This window comes from Ptychodera flava, chromosome 7, assembly GCF_041260155.1.
Source record: "Ptychodera flava strain L36383 chromosome 7, AS_Pfla_20210202, whole genome shotgun sequence".
Taxonomy (NCBI): Eukaryota; Metazoa; Hemichordata; class Enteropneusta; family Ptychoderidae; genus Ptychodera; species Ptychodera flava.
This window is the reverse complement of record NC_091934.1, coordinates 17007934-17023087: the sequence shown is the minus strand read 5'-3', so window position 1 is coordinate 17023087 and position 15154 is coordinate 17007934. Positions and strand designations below refer to the sequence as shown.

The following is a 15154-nucleotide window of genomic DNA, read 5'->3' as shown; positions in this document are numbered from 1 at the left end:
TGAAGTACTTCCCTTCTAAGTTCTTAAACTCAACAAATAGATTTAAATTCCCGGATTTTATTTTTGTTGTGATACTAGTATATCCTTGTTGTGTGTTTGTTTTTTTCAGTTGGGTAAAAGTGATTACTATCCGGTTAATACTTAATACATCAATCATTACATGAAAGATTGAATTGGATTTCAATTTCTTTTGCTCTTATTCTTACAGCACTTCCGTACACTTTGTCGAATAAACGGATGAATTTCTGAAGTTAATAGCTTTGGTATGAAGAATATTAAGATTGCAGGAAACTGTAGTGAAAAAAGAAATATCTATTACAAGTTTGCAAGTTGACTGATGAGAACATGTGAACTCCTCCTGTGTCCTACGCACATCGATATATTATAGGTATAAGTTAGTACATTAGGGACCGTTCAGTTTTTACGGCCGGGGGGGGGGCGGCAAAATCTTGTCGCCTGGTGTTCAAAAAATATAGAACCCCCCCTGCATTTTTCATGAAAAAAAGATGACCCCCCCTTTGTCAGATGAAAAAATTTGATGACCCCCCCCCCGCTAAAAAATACCAAAACCCATATGTCAAATTTACCAGTACGGTTTGGATTTGAACTGCGGTACGCGGTGCACTTTATTCGTGTAGTAGAGATGCCAGTGCACAAACTTCTCAGCCACATCCATTGAAACGTCTGTTAATTATGACAACTGTAAGGCAATTTTTAACTTCATTTCCATAGACAACTTAAACTTTATTAGAGTGGTTCGCCAAAGGCAGCCCTCCAGTTAAGAGGGTCATGGGCCATTACGTAAAGTCAACTTTATTCTAGAGGGCCACCAAAGATGGCCCGCCGGTAAAGAGAGTCGATCATGGTCATTGCATAAAGTAAACTTTACTGGACAGGGCTGCTGAAAGCGTCTGGCCTTTAAGATGGTCATGGGGTATTACATAAAGTCAATTTATTGTAGTGGGCCGCCGCAGGCGGCCCGCCGGTAAAGAGGGTCGATCATGGCCATTGCTTGAAGTAAACCTAATTGGAGTGGGCCGCCAAAGGCATCTGCCCATTAAGAGGGTCATGCGTAATACATAAGGTATGACTTATTGCAATATCTGCTACTTTTCGTTGCTCTCTACCGTAAATCGCAATAAGTTGTTAAAAATCTCGCAAACTGCTGCTAAGATAATTGGTAGACCCACTCCGTCCCTTTCAGTGCTCACGGATAGTGCAATACTGCGCAAAGCACGATCAATCACTGCTGACGTTAACCATCCTTTGTATTCCTCTTTTGAATTATTGCCTTCAGGAAGGAGATTTCGCTGCTTGAAGTGCAACAAATTAAGGTACAGAAAGAGCTTTGTCCGAACAGCCATTAAGAGACTCAATCTCTGAAGTTTTTTTTTTCGTGTGTTTTCTGACTTAGTCTGTGTTTTGTTTTGTTTTTGTTTTTTATGTCTGTCAGGTCGTTATTTTTATCCTCTGAGCTGTAAGGTGATTATCCTTTTTAGGACAATAAAGTATAATAATAATAATAATAATAATAGTTATTGTATTGGGCCGCCGAAGGCGGCCCGCCGGTAAAGAGGATCGGTCATGGCCATGGCATAAAGTGAACTTTATTGTTGGTATTATGTTTTTGAAAATGTGGTGACCCCCCCTTTCCTATCAGTTAAAAAGCAATGACCCCCCCTTCGCGGATTCCAAAATTACGATGACCCCCCCCTGGATTTTGCCGCCCCCCCCCGACCGCAAAAACTGAACGGTCCCTTAGTGCATTATTTGAATGAAACCCCTTGAATTTGTGCTTTGGCAGTGACACAGAGGCCGCGGAACTAGAGACACACCACAGTGTCTCTGTTGCAGAATGTGATCATTAACGGCTATCTCATTCGCTTTGACTTTGAGTTCATGCAGCGCACTTGCAATGTGGGCGTATGCACGCACAATGATGCTCGTTCAACATAACAATCAATATTTGCAGAGTACTGCATACTGTATACTGTGTCAGCGGTTTGGCAAACTCGGCCCGGCCTTGTTTTGCACCGGATAGTCTAGTGTCAGTGACAAACTCATATTAACTGAAGAAGCCACGTTTACTAAGCCTGCATGTATCGTTTGACAGTGAAGATAACCTACTGTTTCTTGAGTGATATGCGTTTGCAGGAAGAAAAAATCCATCGCAAAAGAGTTCAGTCAGCTCGACGCCCTCCAATTTCCACCGTCCTCGGTGGTAGACATGTTGAAGTTACTTATCTGGGTCATGACAGGTCATCTGGTCACCTGTTCGCAAGCTCGATCTTTCTCGGATTGTCTCGGATGTATTAACCGATCCCTTCCGATTTTGTCCGGGGACTTGCCGATCGATTTGGTCACGTGACACGTAGTGTATGTCAGCCATATTGGTTTTACAGAGGTCTACTCTATCTTGTCAGAGTCGGCAAAACAAAGTCCAACCAGGTAAAAAACAGTTGTCCTTTTCTTGCACATAAGTTACTGTTTTATTATTTTGGTAAAACGCTTACAGTAGAATACTAGTTTGATAAATCATTTGCCTATATCCAAGCTGGCACCAGAAAAATATCAGTTTTACCAGCTGACTAAACTTGTCCTATATTTTTTTCCGGACTGGTGTTCGTGCCACTGGCACTACTCTCCCCTGTTGCTCGTTCGTCCACGTTTGTAAGACCTCTAGTAGACGTTCCGTCACTTAACTTCAATGTCACAGTGTTAGGAATTCCCATATATTCATTACTCTAAAATTTCAGACAAGTAGTTACGTTAAATTAATTATGTGACTCACGGGAGGGGGGGGGGGGGGGTGGCAGTCTTTCGTCTGCCATGCCACTCGTTCACGATGCTCTGTTTACGAAATGAAGGCACATCACGTCTTCTCCACATTGCATGTCCTAGCAGATCGACGCCACTCTCCTTTTTGTGCGAAGGGTTATTATCTATATAAGAATCAAGGCTATTATTCATGTAGTTTTTCTGAAGGAATATTTCTTTGGTTGGAATAACATTACTAGTTTCATTTGCCATGCCATAAGGTATATCCGGACTATATGTCTGTGTGATAATCTCAGTGATAGTGGATTAGCATGACACACACCCACCTCTGTGAATGGCTGTGTAAACATAGAAGTTGCATATCAAAAATGCCATCACTGCTTTCAGAGAATTATATGACACAAATTCAGAGTCAATTCAACATTTTGTGTTATCAGTAATTTTTGGAATATCTGAAGGTGAATATTTTAAATTTTTAAATTTTTTACAATGTAGCACTGTTGTCGACCAGATTTCACAGACATCTTTACAATTGAATGTTCAACTAAATACATGAATTTTTAGATAATGTGTTTGTTTTCCAGCTTTATTACCTCCTCTAAGGAACCATGAATAATTAAGATGCTCATGACAAGATAAACGTATAGAGAGTTTAGTGAGGGAGGAGGGGTTATCTCCATTTCAAATTATCCCAAATTTGCATGTACTGCCTGACATAGTTACACCATGGAAATGGTTTATACATGTGACACTCAGTGTCTGTCATGAGTTTGTTTTGAAAATGCTTGTAGTCAGCCGTAGCAATTTATCTTGTTTTGGGGAAGTTCAAGACATAATATTGTCGTTTAATGTCATTACTCAATGCAGTCATATTAGGGAATCTTGGAAATGGGACAATAATTCCCAAACCATGTATCTGTGTTCCCAACTGTAAAAAAACCACTGGACACCATAAATGTCGAGATTCTTCCAGTGGTGTTTTCTCGTCTTCCAAGATGTGCATCTCTCACCACTGCATGTTTGTTTACCACTAGTGATTATTGTTATATGATTTGACTCACATACATGTTGTAAGGGGAATTTAGGGATATGCTGTATGTTGTCCAAACCAGTTAAATTACTGTAAAGCACCCCCAACTCAAAGAGCATTCTGCTCGACACAAAGAAATTCTACATCTAAACTACATGTATTGATATACATTTAGGGCTGACTCGAGGGGATTCCAAGAACAACCAAAAATGGCTGAAAAGAGTTTAGAAATATAAAAGGTTAGGGGGCACACTGGTGAAGTGATCTTTCATTTGGAAAGATCTGTTTCTAACAGTACTGGATATTTTGAAAAGAACCGAAGTCAGTCCGCTTCATGGAGTGACTACATGTGACATGTACATGTATTCCTGAAGCTGTGAGGGAACAACCGCTCTTAATTTCATCTGCCAACCCTGTCAGCCTACATTTAAAAATGATAGAAATGAAGAGAATTAATCCAGTGAAACCTTGCATCTCAAAGTGTTGTCATACATTTTTGTTGGATAGAATGAAATTCATCATGAATTTGGACAATTTTCACAGTGGTCGGAAGGGAGTGATTCGTGTCGTCATAGAATACTGCCATAAAATTCATGCAAATGTGCATCAGAAAAGACTCTATGGCAATTATTATTGCTTGAATTTACGTATTTGCCTCTATTACAATGTACACAGGCCTACTCTTGACTTTGCAAGGATCATGTTTATTGTTACCAGAATATTTCTGTACAATGTATGTAGGTCTGACCTCTGAAAACAATGGGTTTTCAAACTGTCCATGCGAAAAAAGGTCAAGGGTCAGCACTTCATGTTACAAGTTGTTTATGACTCTCAGCAAGCAAAAGGTTCCAGTCCTGCATGGTGAACCTATGAATGACAAAGGTTGAAATTTTTGATAACTGGTTCTCCAGGTTTGGAAGTGATTTAAGATTTCTTAGAGTAAGAAGATGAAGTTGAAATGGAGATATCTAGAAATGGAAAATGAAAAATGTGTACCTGTGCAATGTCAAAGTTTCTTCTTTCCATAAATGTCATGTGTGCCATATGTCTCCATAAAAACTTGAGAAAAACTCATCACTTGAACATTAATATTATTAAATTAAACCTCAAAGACAAAAGAGGCATGTACTAAAGACGGTGTATTGCAGCAAGCATTTCATATCATGACATATCGGTAAACTTGCTTAAATGCATATAATAATAATTTTTGAATGGTATTTTTGTTGCACGGTTTACATGCATTCATTTGTTCAATTACCAGGAGCACTCTTTCCAAGCACTGATGTACAAAGTACACCTATGACAAAACCTATCGCATAGATCTTGTTACAGATAGTGCAGTGATGGCGTAGCACCGTACCATGGCGAAAATCTTCAGTGGCGTAGCTCAGTCAATATAAGATAAGAGCCAGGAACTAGCTCTGCAAAGTAATGCAACTTTTATCTTACTGAGTGTCAAAGGTTTTAGTGTTCCTCGAGCACAAATATTTGATTCACTTATCCATAGTTACATGATCAAGATATTTAAGGGTAATATGCACCTCGAAAGTGAGACTTAAACTTTTGCTCAAACTTTCCTCAGTGAAACTTTCAACCATTTTCTTACCAAAGCAAGAATAAAAATCAGGGGTCACCGTGCAAACTTTGGTACTAGAGAGACAAATAACTTGCGATTTCTTGATATTTGAAATTCAAAATGGCATCTCTGTGGGAAAAAAATAAAATTTTCGATTTTTGAAAAACTAGTATAGTGAAAACTTTTCTTTCGCCAAGAGCTTCAAAATGAGCCACCACAAGTGGTAGGTCAGAAGAAAATTGATAAAATTTGAAGGCCCGTATTTCCGTCTCTGAGGCGAGTTCTACCTTAGAAGTGGGCCTGTGAAATTTTTTGTTCAACAGCAATGCAGTTCCGATATTATGTTGCTTCACTCAATTTATTGAAAACCATAGAATAGTACCAAAATCTGGTTGTGAAAGGGCTCTTTATTCAGACTGCCGTGTATTTGATGTCATTTTAGAGTTCAGTGTAGAACAATAAATTGAAATGTTGATGCTCATGAGCGGTGAAGAATGACTCTCATGTAGTAATTAGGGATAGGGATTTACATGTGCATGTACTGACCTGTTGATCATATAGCCTTGTATCATGTAATATACAGTAACAATGGTATTTTGGTGATCATTTTCCAAACCAGGCAAATATTTTGATTATGCTGTATTGTTTTAAGGGGTGGAAAATTAGGCCTTTAATTTGTATGCCAATCTAATCAGACGATGGCATAATACAATGTCATATATTGAAGTAATGATTCATAGTTCTGAACTTCCTTTGTAGTGGGTACACTTTATGTACTGTAGACTGAGTGGAGTGTCAATAATAGAGAAGTGGTGCAGTGACGGTGTACCCCCTGACCGTGTACACTTTGTACAGGCTGATTCCATGAATCAAGAAGAAGGTTTTAGTGATACAAATTATCCATAATGTAAAAGCCCTATACTACTATACTGTAATTTAGATTCTCACCACTATGGCGTCTTGTACATGCAAGTTGTTATTCAGGTAGCAGCTAATATGCTTTTCACTTTCAGGAATTGATAAGTTGTCTAGTACTGGGCTGTTAACTTATCTCAGACACTTGAATATAGTGATGGCATGTCAGCATGTTTCCTGTGACATGCATTGATGAATTTTTACAGTGTTGATTCCATGACAGGTTATAGCAGTTTTGGAAGACCATGTTACAGCTTACGTGCAAATAAATCTTTTATACCTTTCGATAAATGTGACTCCTTCAGCAGCTTATCCCATTCCCTGTGAGACAGTACTGTGATACTGTGTGGTAGGTAAAGGGTTATACTGCTCGGCTGCTGTAATTCCCATTGGATGAAGGTGGTTTCATAGACATAGCAGCTCATGATAAGACAAATTTAAAGTCCTGATCTGATGGTCTCTCTTGACAGTTCAAAATATTTTTATATTAAGTAGCTTTGTTGTGTGGTGTTGGCTTGTATCATCAATAATCAATGTGTATGCTTTTACTGCTTATACAATTTGACTGTCTGAAGTTATGGAAATCCATTTTATTTGTAGTTACGTTTACTGGCAGGGCCCTTGGTTTCTGAGTAATCTGAATAATACGGGAGTTAATTTGTCTAAGAGCCAACGTGCTATTTGTAAGTTGTGAATATACACGTAGGACACCATAAATCAGAAAGCAAAGTTTCTATTTAGAACCGGCTTCATTAATTAAATGCAAACTTGTGAAAATACCACCATTACATTCAGTCAGTAATTGATTTATCAATATTTCAATCGATAAACCAATCTACCCATAGATTGTTTCCTAATAGATTTTATTTGTCATTGCCGGTTTGTCAGTTTGCTGTTAATCTTGATCTGACTCAGAATTTCAAAGTCTGCATAGTCAGTCAGGCTCACTCTTTGTCCTACCAGCCTACTTCAGATTCTGTATGCTGTAGATATTACAGGTACATGTATTGGTCAAAAGTGTTTTGTACAGGGGCTTGTTTATTTCAGACATGACTCTAAGAGTTCATGAATGAACTATTGAAATTAAATGTCAACTTGTGAAAATATCACCATCACTTTCAGTAATCAGACATACACATACAGACTTTTATCAAGGTTAAAATAATATACTGCTTCTTATAAACTTATGTAACAACATGGAAGAAAATTTTAAACATTAGAACTCAAGTATGGACTCTGTCCGTTACATCCTGAAATATTAATATTTCCAGACAATAGCATAAGTGGACTTTATCATTTATCATATTTGTATGTGGTTCATAAATTATGTCCATAAGTCATAAACATGACAACTTTAACCACATGTTCATATGTTTGTTTGAAGCATCTCATTGAGAATTAATATGCCGTTCATACACAGGCCATTGAAACGTCTCTGAAACGGTTCTGGGCCAATACTGACACAGAAAGTTATGTGTGGACACTCTGAAGTGGTTCTGAAGCGTTTCAGATTTGAGACGGTTTAGTCGGCCCGACCAGAGCCGTTGTAGGGATTAACTCTATCCGCAAATCGCTGTGTGGACAGACTGAGCCGCTTCAGAAGCGTTTCAAACGCCCTCACGCGACAGGTATTTGTAACATAAAACAAACAACAACCAATATACAATATTCACTTTCGCCATGGCTGCCGAACACAGTACTACATCTCGCAGTATACTGGTCCGACGAAGAGATAAGCTTGCTACCAAAAACCCTATCAATTCGACCAGAAAAAATTCATTACGATTTGAAAAACGTCGAATTAATAGGAAATTAAAACTGCCGAAATAATTTAGTGGTCGAATTTAATTTGGAACGACGAGGATGAAATTTAAGCGAGACATTTTTGCCATGTTGAGACTGCTTCAAAGCATGGACTGTGAAATTTTGTGAGGTCGACAAATTTCGTAACAAAAAAACCTCAAACGCACGTTGGTGTCACATCAAAATCAAAGTGGCCGCGATTACAGACGGAACAATCTGTGACACTGCCACCGGCCGCTCGACGGACGACACGTAAGTTGACATCGTGTGCCAGCCCTTGGAAATATATTTTAACTCCTTGACAGGCAGATGAGATAGTCTTATAGCGTTTGATGCATTGAAAGTTTGTAAAAATAATAAAAAATTACATCACCGATCATAAGAAACGTGATGTTGAAGATAATAGTTTTTAAAAGAAGACTATGACGACCATATTTCTGTAAGTATTATCTAACTTTAGAAAACCAACATCTGAAGATTTACTTCAACCAACACTTTTGGATTTGTTCCACTCTTTATTATAAGATTAGTCGAATTTCTGGAAAGTAGGTGTACATTTTCGATGTCTGTGTATAGTCTACACCGAAGTCATATCCGAAAGAGTATAATCAGTTCGCGACAGCGTAAACCTCTCTCTCCCTCTTTCTCTCCAATGTTTTATATTGTCGACATTTATATATAAGTCTGAAGTTTCAGGTCACTGCTCATTACAAGTAGTTGATGTCAATTTTTCCGTATCGGGCATGGTCTCTATCGTCACTCTAATCGTTAGTGTTTTCCTGTTATATTCCATATCAAACTCAAAACACAACGTGAACAACGCTGATAATATATTGCATCTTTCGTATCGAAAACCGGTAAAGTTCGTAACTGGTGACATGTCACGGCCTGGAGAAAGTTCATCACCATCGATCGAATGTCCGTGGCGCTTTTGCTTCCAAATAGACATATTGAAATGCACAGGGAACTTCGCGGTATGGCAATTATATGAATTTTACCGTGAAGAAAGTCTGTGACTTTAAACTGGCCGTACAACCAACAATAAACATGGCGGAGCAATGATACCGATTTCAGAGACTTCGATTTTTTTTCATTGCGACCTCGACCGCTGGTGAGAGCGAGTCGTCTATTTTTTCCCACTGGCTATTTGGCTTTGAATTTTCAATTGCAATCATGTACTAAGTTAAAGCTAAAAACAAGACGGGCGTTCTCTGTAAATCAATAAGCCTTTTGAATATGAAAAAATCGGACATCTGAACCTCAACACGCAGCTTGAAAGTTGTTCTCCGAATCAGGACAGGGACATCGGCCCGGGACATCGGTGAGGCCGGATTTCACGTAGTAGCAATGGAAACCGACGGATCGTTCGTTGTAAGAAACCATGCGATGTACGCTCCCTTGGGCCGTGGAATTTCGCCGTATCGCCTCTACAGACTACACCGTCTATTACCTAACCATGCTATAAACAATCACACGATAGTTCAGTAACATATATCTTCATTAATCTACCGATCATCCACCGTCGAACACTTCGAAAACAATGGTCGCGGTCACGGATTCAAGGACGTTCACAAGAAGAAATTATCAATAAGTGGCGCGCAGAATTATTTTTACTGGTTTTGAGAACTTCTAAAATAATTTGTAATCTGTATATCTTCACACATCGAACCGATATTGTATACCTATCACCGTCGAAGTTTATGTCTTTCACTGTAGAGTTCTTTTTATCCAAACAGAGTTCTTTTTATCCAAAACACAAATTCAGAAGAGTCCCACAGAGCAGTCAAATGAAAGGATAATTGCTTCAAGCGAATGAAATTGCACGAAAAAGAATGAAAATCAACAGCACACCATGGACGTGATTTAAAACAATAGCGCTTGTGAATAGGACTATTCTATTTCAAAAGTGCCGTTTTTCTCGCAATTTTAGCAATGTAACGACCCTTTATTCTTTAATACCTTTCCATAATTGAATTAAACTAGGTTTAGGGCTTATACACACAGTGTACACGGATGTACAGAACTTTAAAAAGTATTCTGCTGGTAACGAACAGGGGTTTACACTCTAATGGGCGCAGTAAAACAATGGTCACGTCCATAGGTTCAAGGACGTTCACGGGGAGACACGATGGCAAATAGTGCAGTGTCGTAAAATTGCTTAGACTAGTTTTAAGAACGGTACAATATCTGGTCATCGGTGTACCGCTACCTGTGAATCGAAACGACAAGTGTAGACCTATAGCTTCGAAATTTTATGGGAGAGACACCACGACTGAGACCGACAGTAGCATAACAAACTATTCCCAATTGTGCGTCCGTGTTTAATACAGACATCTCTGTAGGTGATTCTGGTTTCTCTTGAATCAAAAGTCCGACATTGACAAAATTGACATAAAATAAGTCCGAAAGTTATGTTTTATTCAACTAACTGATTCATCTCCTTTGATATCCCCTATTAGCTACATGTAAACAGTCCGGAAAGACTGACATCGATGTCTCCCGGGCCCCCATTTCTTCACCGTTTTGCAAAACATCTCATCAGCCGGACGCATGGGCAATGTCTTGTACGTTGGTCAAAACTAATGACAGTATAGGTCAGGATGTAAAATCGGTCAAAGTAATATTGAATATGGAAGACGAAAATGCTTTCATTGATTGACAAAAATGAGAGGGAACGAGTCAGTAAATATCGAACCAAAAGGGAGATCGAGACTGCCATCCCCCATGATTAATCAACTGGGAACAAAATATATATTTCGATCAACAGACTTACACAATGAGAGACAGCATTTTATTCAGCTTTAAAATAAGTCACCGCCTTTCCTATAATAACACCCCGTTTGCGTTTCGATCTACTCTGCTCTGTCCCCAATCGGTATGGCCGTCCGGGTTTCGCCTGCCGTACTGACTGATAAGCTTACATGGTTATTTCTTCACATATTTTTTCATCGTTTGGCATAAAATACAGCATCTCTTTGGTGCACAAAGCAAATCAACGTTTAGAAGGAAAGTCACAGGAGGTTAGGATATTATATACCGTAGGTGAAATTAGAATGGAATGTTGAAGATGAAAAGACTTTTATCAGTCGACAAAAATTGCCATAAACCGAGAATTGAGATTGTCTATGATTAATTAATTGGGAACAAAAATATTCGATTGAGACAGTTTGTGTTTGATTCGTTTCAAAAATGTGTTCCTACATTCTTATCCGATTGTTTATGTTAATAAAAATGTTTGTTTCGCCTCGGATATTTGTAGGGAAGTTTGGATTAGTGTGGACGGTAATGTTTTGTTTGTGTGAGGAAAGCTTATGGCGAGGCGAAACAAACATTTTTATTAACACAAACAATCGGATAAGAATGTAGGAACACATTTTAGAAACGAATAAAACACAAACTCGACACAAAAACATTTTGGATAGTTAGGTGGGGAGCCTCTTTCACATTCTTTACAGCCAGTACGACGTCGTCCATTTCAGCCATCTTGTTACAAACAATGCTTGGCCATACACACCTTTTGAACTCGAGAGGGCGCATTAAGACGTCTTAAACATCAAAACAATGGCTTAGTTTTGTGTATGTGGACGCAAGCGGACTCAATCTATTAATCCCCTATGTTTACAAATCACAAATAGTGTTGCAGAAGCGTTTCAATTTTTCCCTGTCTGAACATAATATAAATGACATTCTTTCATTACCTATTCAATTATTGACTATGCAAATTAGTGGGTTAATAGTTAAATGCAAATTAATGAGAACTGTGTTAATAAGCCAATTGTTTTCCATGGAAAGCAAACAGTGTGATAGGTCTACTTTGGGTCATATAGGTTGTAGAACTACTTGTGTTTGTCATCAGCTTGTCGTATTAATTAATGCTTGTGATACCACTATGTCAAACAGATGTTGCTCCTACCCATTCTATAAAAATGGCTATTGTGTGCTCTACTATAGGATGTGTATGCTCACAAGAAAGGAGTGGTTGTTAACTTGTCTTGAAAAAAATGTAAAGTAATAGTATCATAACCTTACATAGTAAGGTCATGATCCTTTCAATCCCCTTCTCCTCAGTCATGGTGGAATGAACAAGTAGATCCCAACTCGCTATGAACCTAGATTGATGCAATTCATAATTGTACTTACACGTTTTACATATCGTGCATTTTTAACAAGATATCATAACACTAACAGGGACCCAGTTAATCAGTTATCATGGCCTATCATTAACTGTGCTCAGCTTATTCAGTTTCCATGATTTCAATGATTTACATGCTGTGTTCTTGATATGTAATTTAAACTGCTACTACTTTCTTCATATACTATCTTGCTCTTCTTGAAAGTTCATGACCTCCTGAAAGATATCTTGTACCTGGTTAGAAAGCCCCCTCAAAGCAGTTTACGTGATTCAACAATTTATAAACAGCTAACGATCAGTTGAAGTCATTAAAGTCATAAAGCTTTAGGGCTTGCCTCAGAGTGGCTAGTCTAGAACTAGAGGCATTCTTCAGTACATGGAGTCCACCAAGAGGCAATCTGATGTTTTAACTAGCCATTATTTGAAATGCAAATATACTGAGAACAGTGAAGGGAAACAATTACGTGTTTATAAGGTTGTAACATATAGAATGTGTTCATGCCTGCTGACTGACTCCTGTTTTGCATAGTACCGTATTACATCTTACTCGTACATTATGGTGTTACCTTTATGCAGTGCTTTGCACTAGTGCTGTAAGCTCTTATTATAAGTCCAAGCACTATATGGCCTATCAACAGCCATGGACCAAATATGTAACATACTGAAAATAACTGTTTCATCGCAGTAATGTTGCTTCAGTTGATTGTTTTCAATGATGACCATGGTCCAGCACACAGGAAATGAAAGTGAAAGGGTTAATGTCATGTTCAAAGTTTTCCTGAAATATTTGACATTTTCATTCAAAAGTCATTTATCCCAATAATATAGTACATAAGAAAACAAAGAATACATTTGTCTTGCAGCACAACTGACAAACTTGTGTTGACCGAAAGGGCAGTCATTACCTGTACATGTAGGTTTAGCAATGACAATTTTCTTATGTACACCTATGCTGTACTTAGCATTTTAGAAACATTTTACCATATGTTGTATTTATAGAATTGACAAAAAAGGCATGGGGAATCTATTACTATTGTTTGAATGATGCTATTTTATGCTTTGGCTTTCAACCCATTCATGACTTTTCCTGCACATAGGTATTATTGTCCTATTGTGTAATGAGGGACCTCAAAAGACAATTACTATTATTATTATCCAGTCAGAGTAAACAACTACAGTATACTGTAGTCCACGGAGAACATGCCACTGAAGTTACTCAGTGAAACAGACTCAAAGCCATTCTGAATATTGTATTTGCATTATCAAGAGAATGATAATTATTTTGTATATTACATGATATGCATTGAAACAAACTCAAATGCTTGTAATATGTTATAAAAAACTTAACTATGACCACAAATATACTATTTATAAGGAAAACAACTAAACAGCTGTGCTGTGGTAATTCTGCTGTTACCATTTATCATAAGATACTGTACTCTATACATAATATATGCAGCTAAATGATTTGATTATGATGCCGGTGACAAATATTTCATGAAACCCTAGAATTAGAAAAGATAGTAACTCGTAACCTTTCTGTGTATGATATCTGAAAATTTTGGATGAATTTCAAGGGTCAGGTCCCGCAAATAGTCAGTATGATTGATATATTGTCTGTACTCTTTTTGTGTACCTCACCTCATATTGTACTCATGATCGAGTTAACTTCTTACACTATGCTTTCCTTGTCAGGTTCTATGAATCTAATGACAATGTAAGTGATAGACTTTCCGCTTTGAAATATCGTGACTGTTGCGTTACAATAGGAGCCATTATCATAGCATTGTCAGTGCATACATGATCTGTTAATGCAGGGAATATCAGAAGTGTTTGAACTAAGATCTAAAAATAGATCAGTTCTGTTGATTTTTTTTATTCATTGCAAGTTACCTTTTCACAGTGAAGATCTGTTGCATAGTAGGTCTGTCGCTATGGTATCATGTTTGAAGAGTTCATAGCCTTCATCACCTCACATTTTCTTTTGATACTCTGCATATGCGTGTATGGGAGACATTTCACCCCTGTGTTTCAGTGTAATCCCCTCGTTTCAAAATTGTTAGACTTTATCCCAGAGGGATGAAATGAGAAGAAGGCAATTTTGACAGGGAATTATTATCACGGCATGATCTGCATTCTGGCATGAGAAAATATGGAGAAGTGTGTGTAGTTACAGGTCTGTTTACCTTGTAAGGCATGAAGGTAGTACTATCACTAGTGCCAGCACATTGTGATATGGTATATAGGCACATGTATGGTATGCCATGGTGTTGTAGTGCTTCCTGATATCATTACAAAATATTAAATATATTTCAGTCCAAATCATGATACATGTATCAAGTGATTATACTAATGACTGTGTTCGCGCTGCCCATTCGCCACGTTTGCAAATGCGAATTGAAATCAGCAGTGGCGAAGAAAAATCGATCCTAATTCGCCACAGTGGCGAAAGTGATTTTTGTGGAAAAAATTCCGCAAAATAAGCAAAAACGTGGGGTTTTTTAGTCTTTTGTTGATCTGCGCTTCTCTTCCGGCGATTCGCGAAAAACTATATCCACTTCCGTATTGTTCTCTCCAACGTACGCAATTGCAATCGAGCCAAGTCTCGCGAGAGATTTGACGTCAATTTGTATAGTGTCGCGAGAATTGAAAATGCAGGCAGACGCAATCGAGCCCTAGTCTCGCGATAAATTTGACGTCATTTTGTCTAGTGTACAGCAAGCAAAGCGAACACTCGCGAGAAGTGAAACTTTTGCTACAACATGCAGCAGACACGCATTTTAATCGTGGTCACAAAGTTCGGTGTTGAAATTTATTTGCATCGTGGTGTAGACGTTCCGTGTTGCGCATTTTAATCGATGTCTTATTTTAATGGTGGTCGATTTGCATCATGGTCCTCATAGTCCCCTATTGATGTGAG

At 38.1% G+C, this 15154-nt stretch overlaps 2 protein-coding genes across 4 annotated transcripts in view; one reads left to right on the top strand and one right to left on the bottom strand.

Moving 5' to 3' along the window:
- Window positions 1-2265, bottom strand: part of LOC139136887 (BLOC-2 complex member HPS3-like) — a 45695-nt gene extending 43430 nt beyond the window's left edge. The window contains exon 1 of the mRNA XM_070704731.1: window positions 2128-2265. The gene's annotated coding sequence lies outside the window, so the exon portion shown is untranslated. The remainder of the gene's footprint in view (window positions 1-2127) is intronic.
- Window positions 2230-15154, top strand: part of LOC139136886 (GRB10-interacting GYF protein 2-like) — a 69371-nt gene continuing 56446 nt past the window's right edge. For 2 of the 3 annotated variants that reach the window (XM_070704728.1, XM_070704730.1), the window contains exon 1: window positions 2230-2448. The gene's annotated coding sequence lies outside the window, so the exon portion shown is untranslated. The remainder of the gene's footprint in view (window positions 2449-15154) is intronic. The other variant, XM_070704729.1, reaches the window with a different exon arrangement.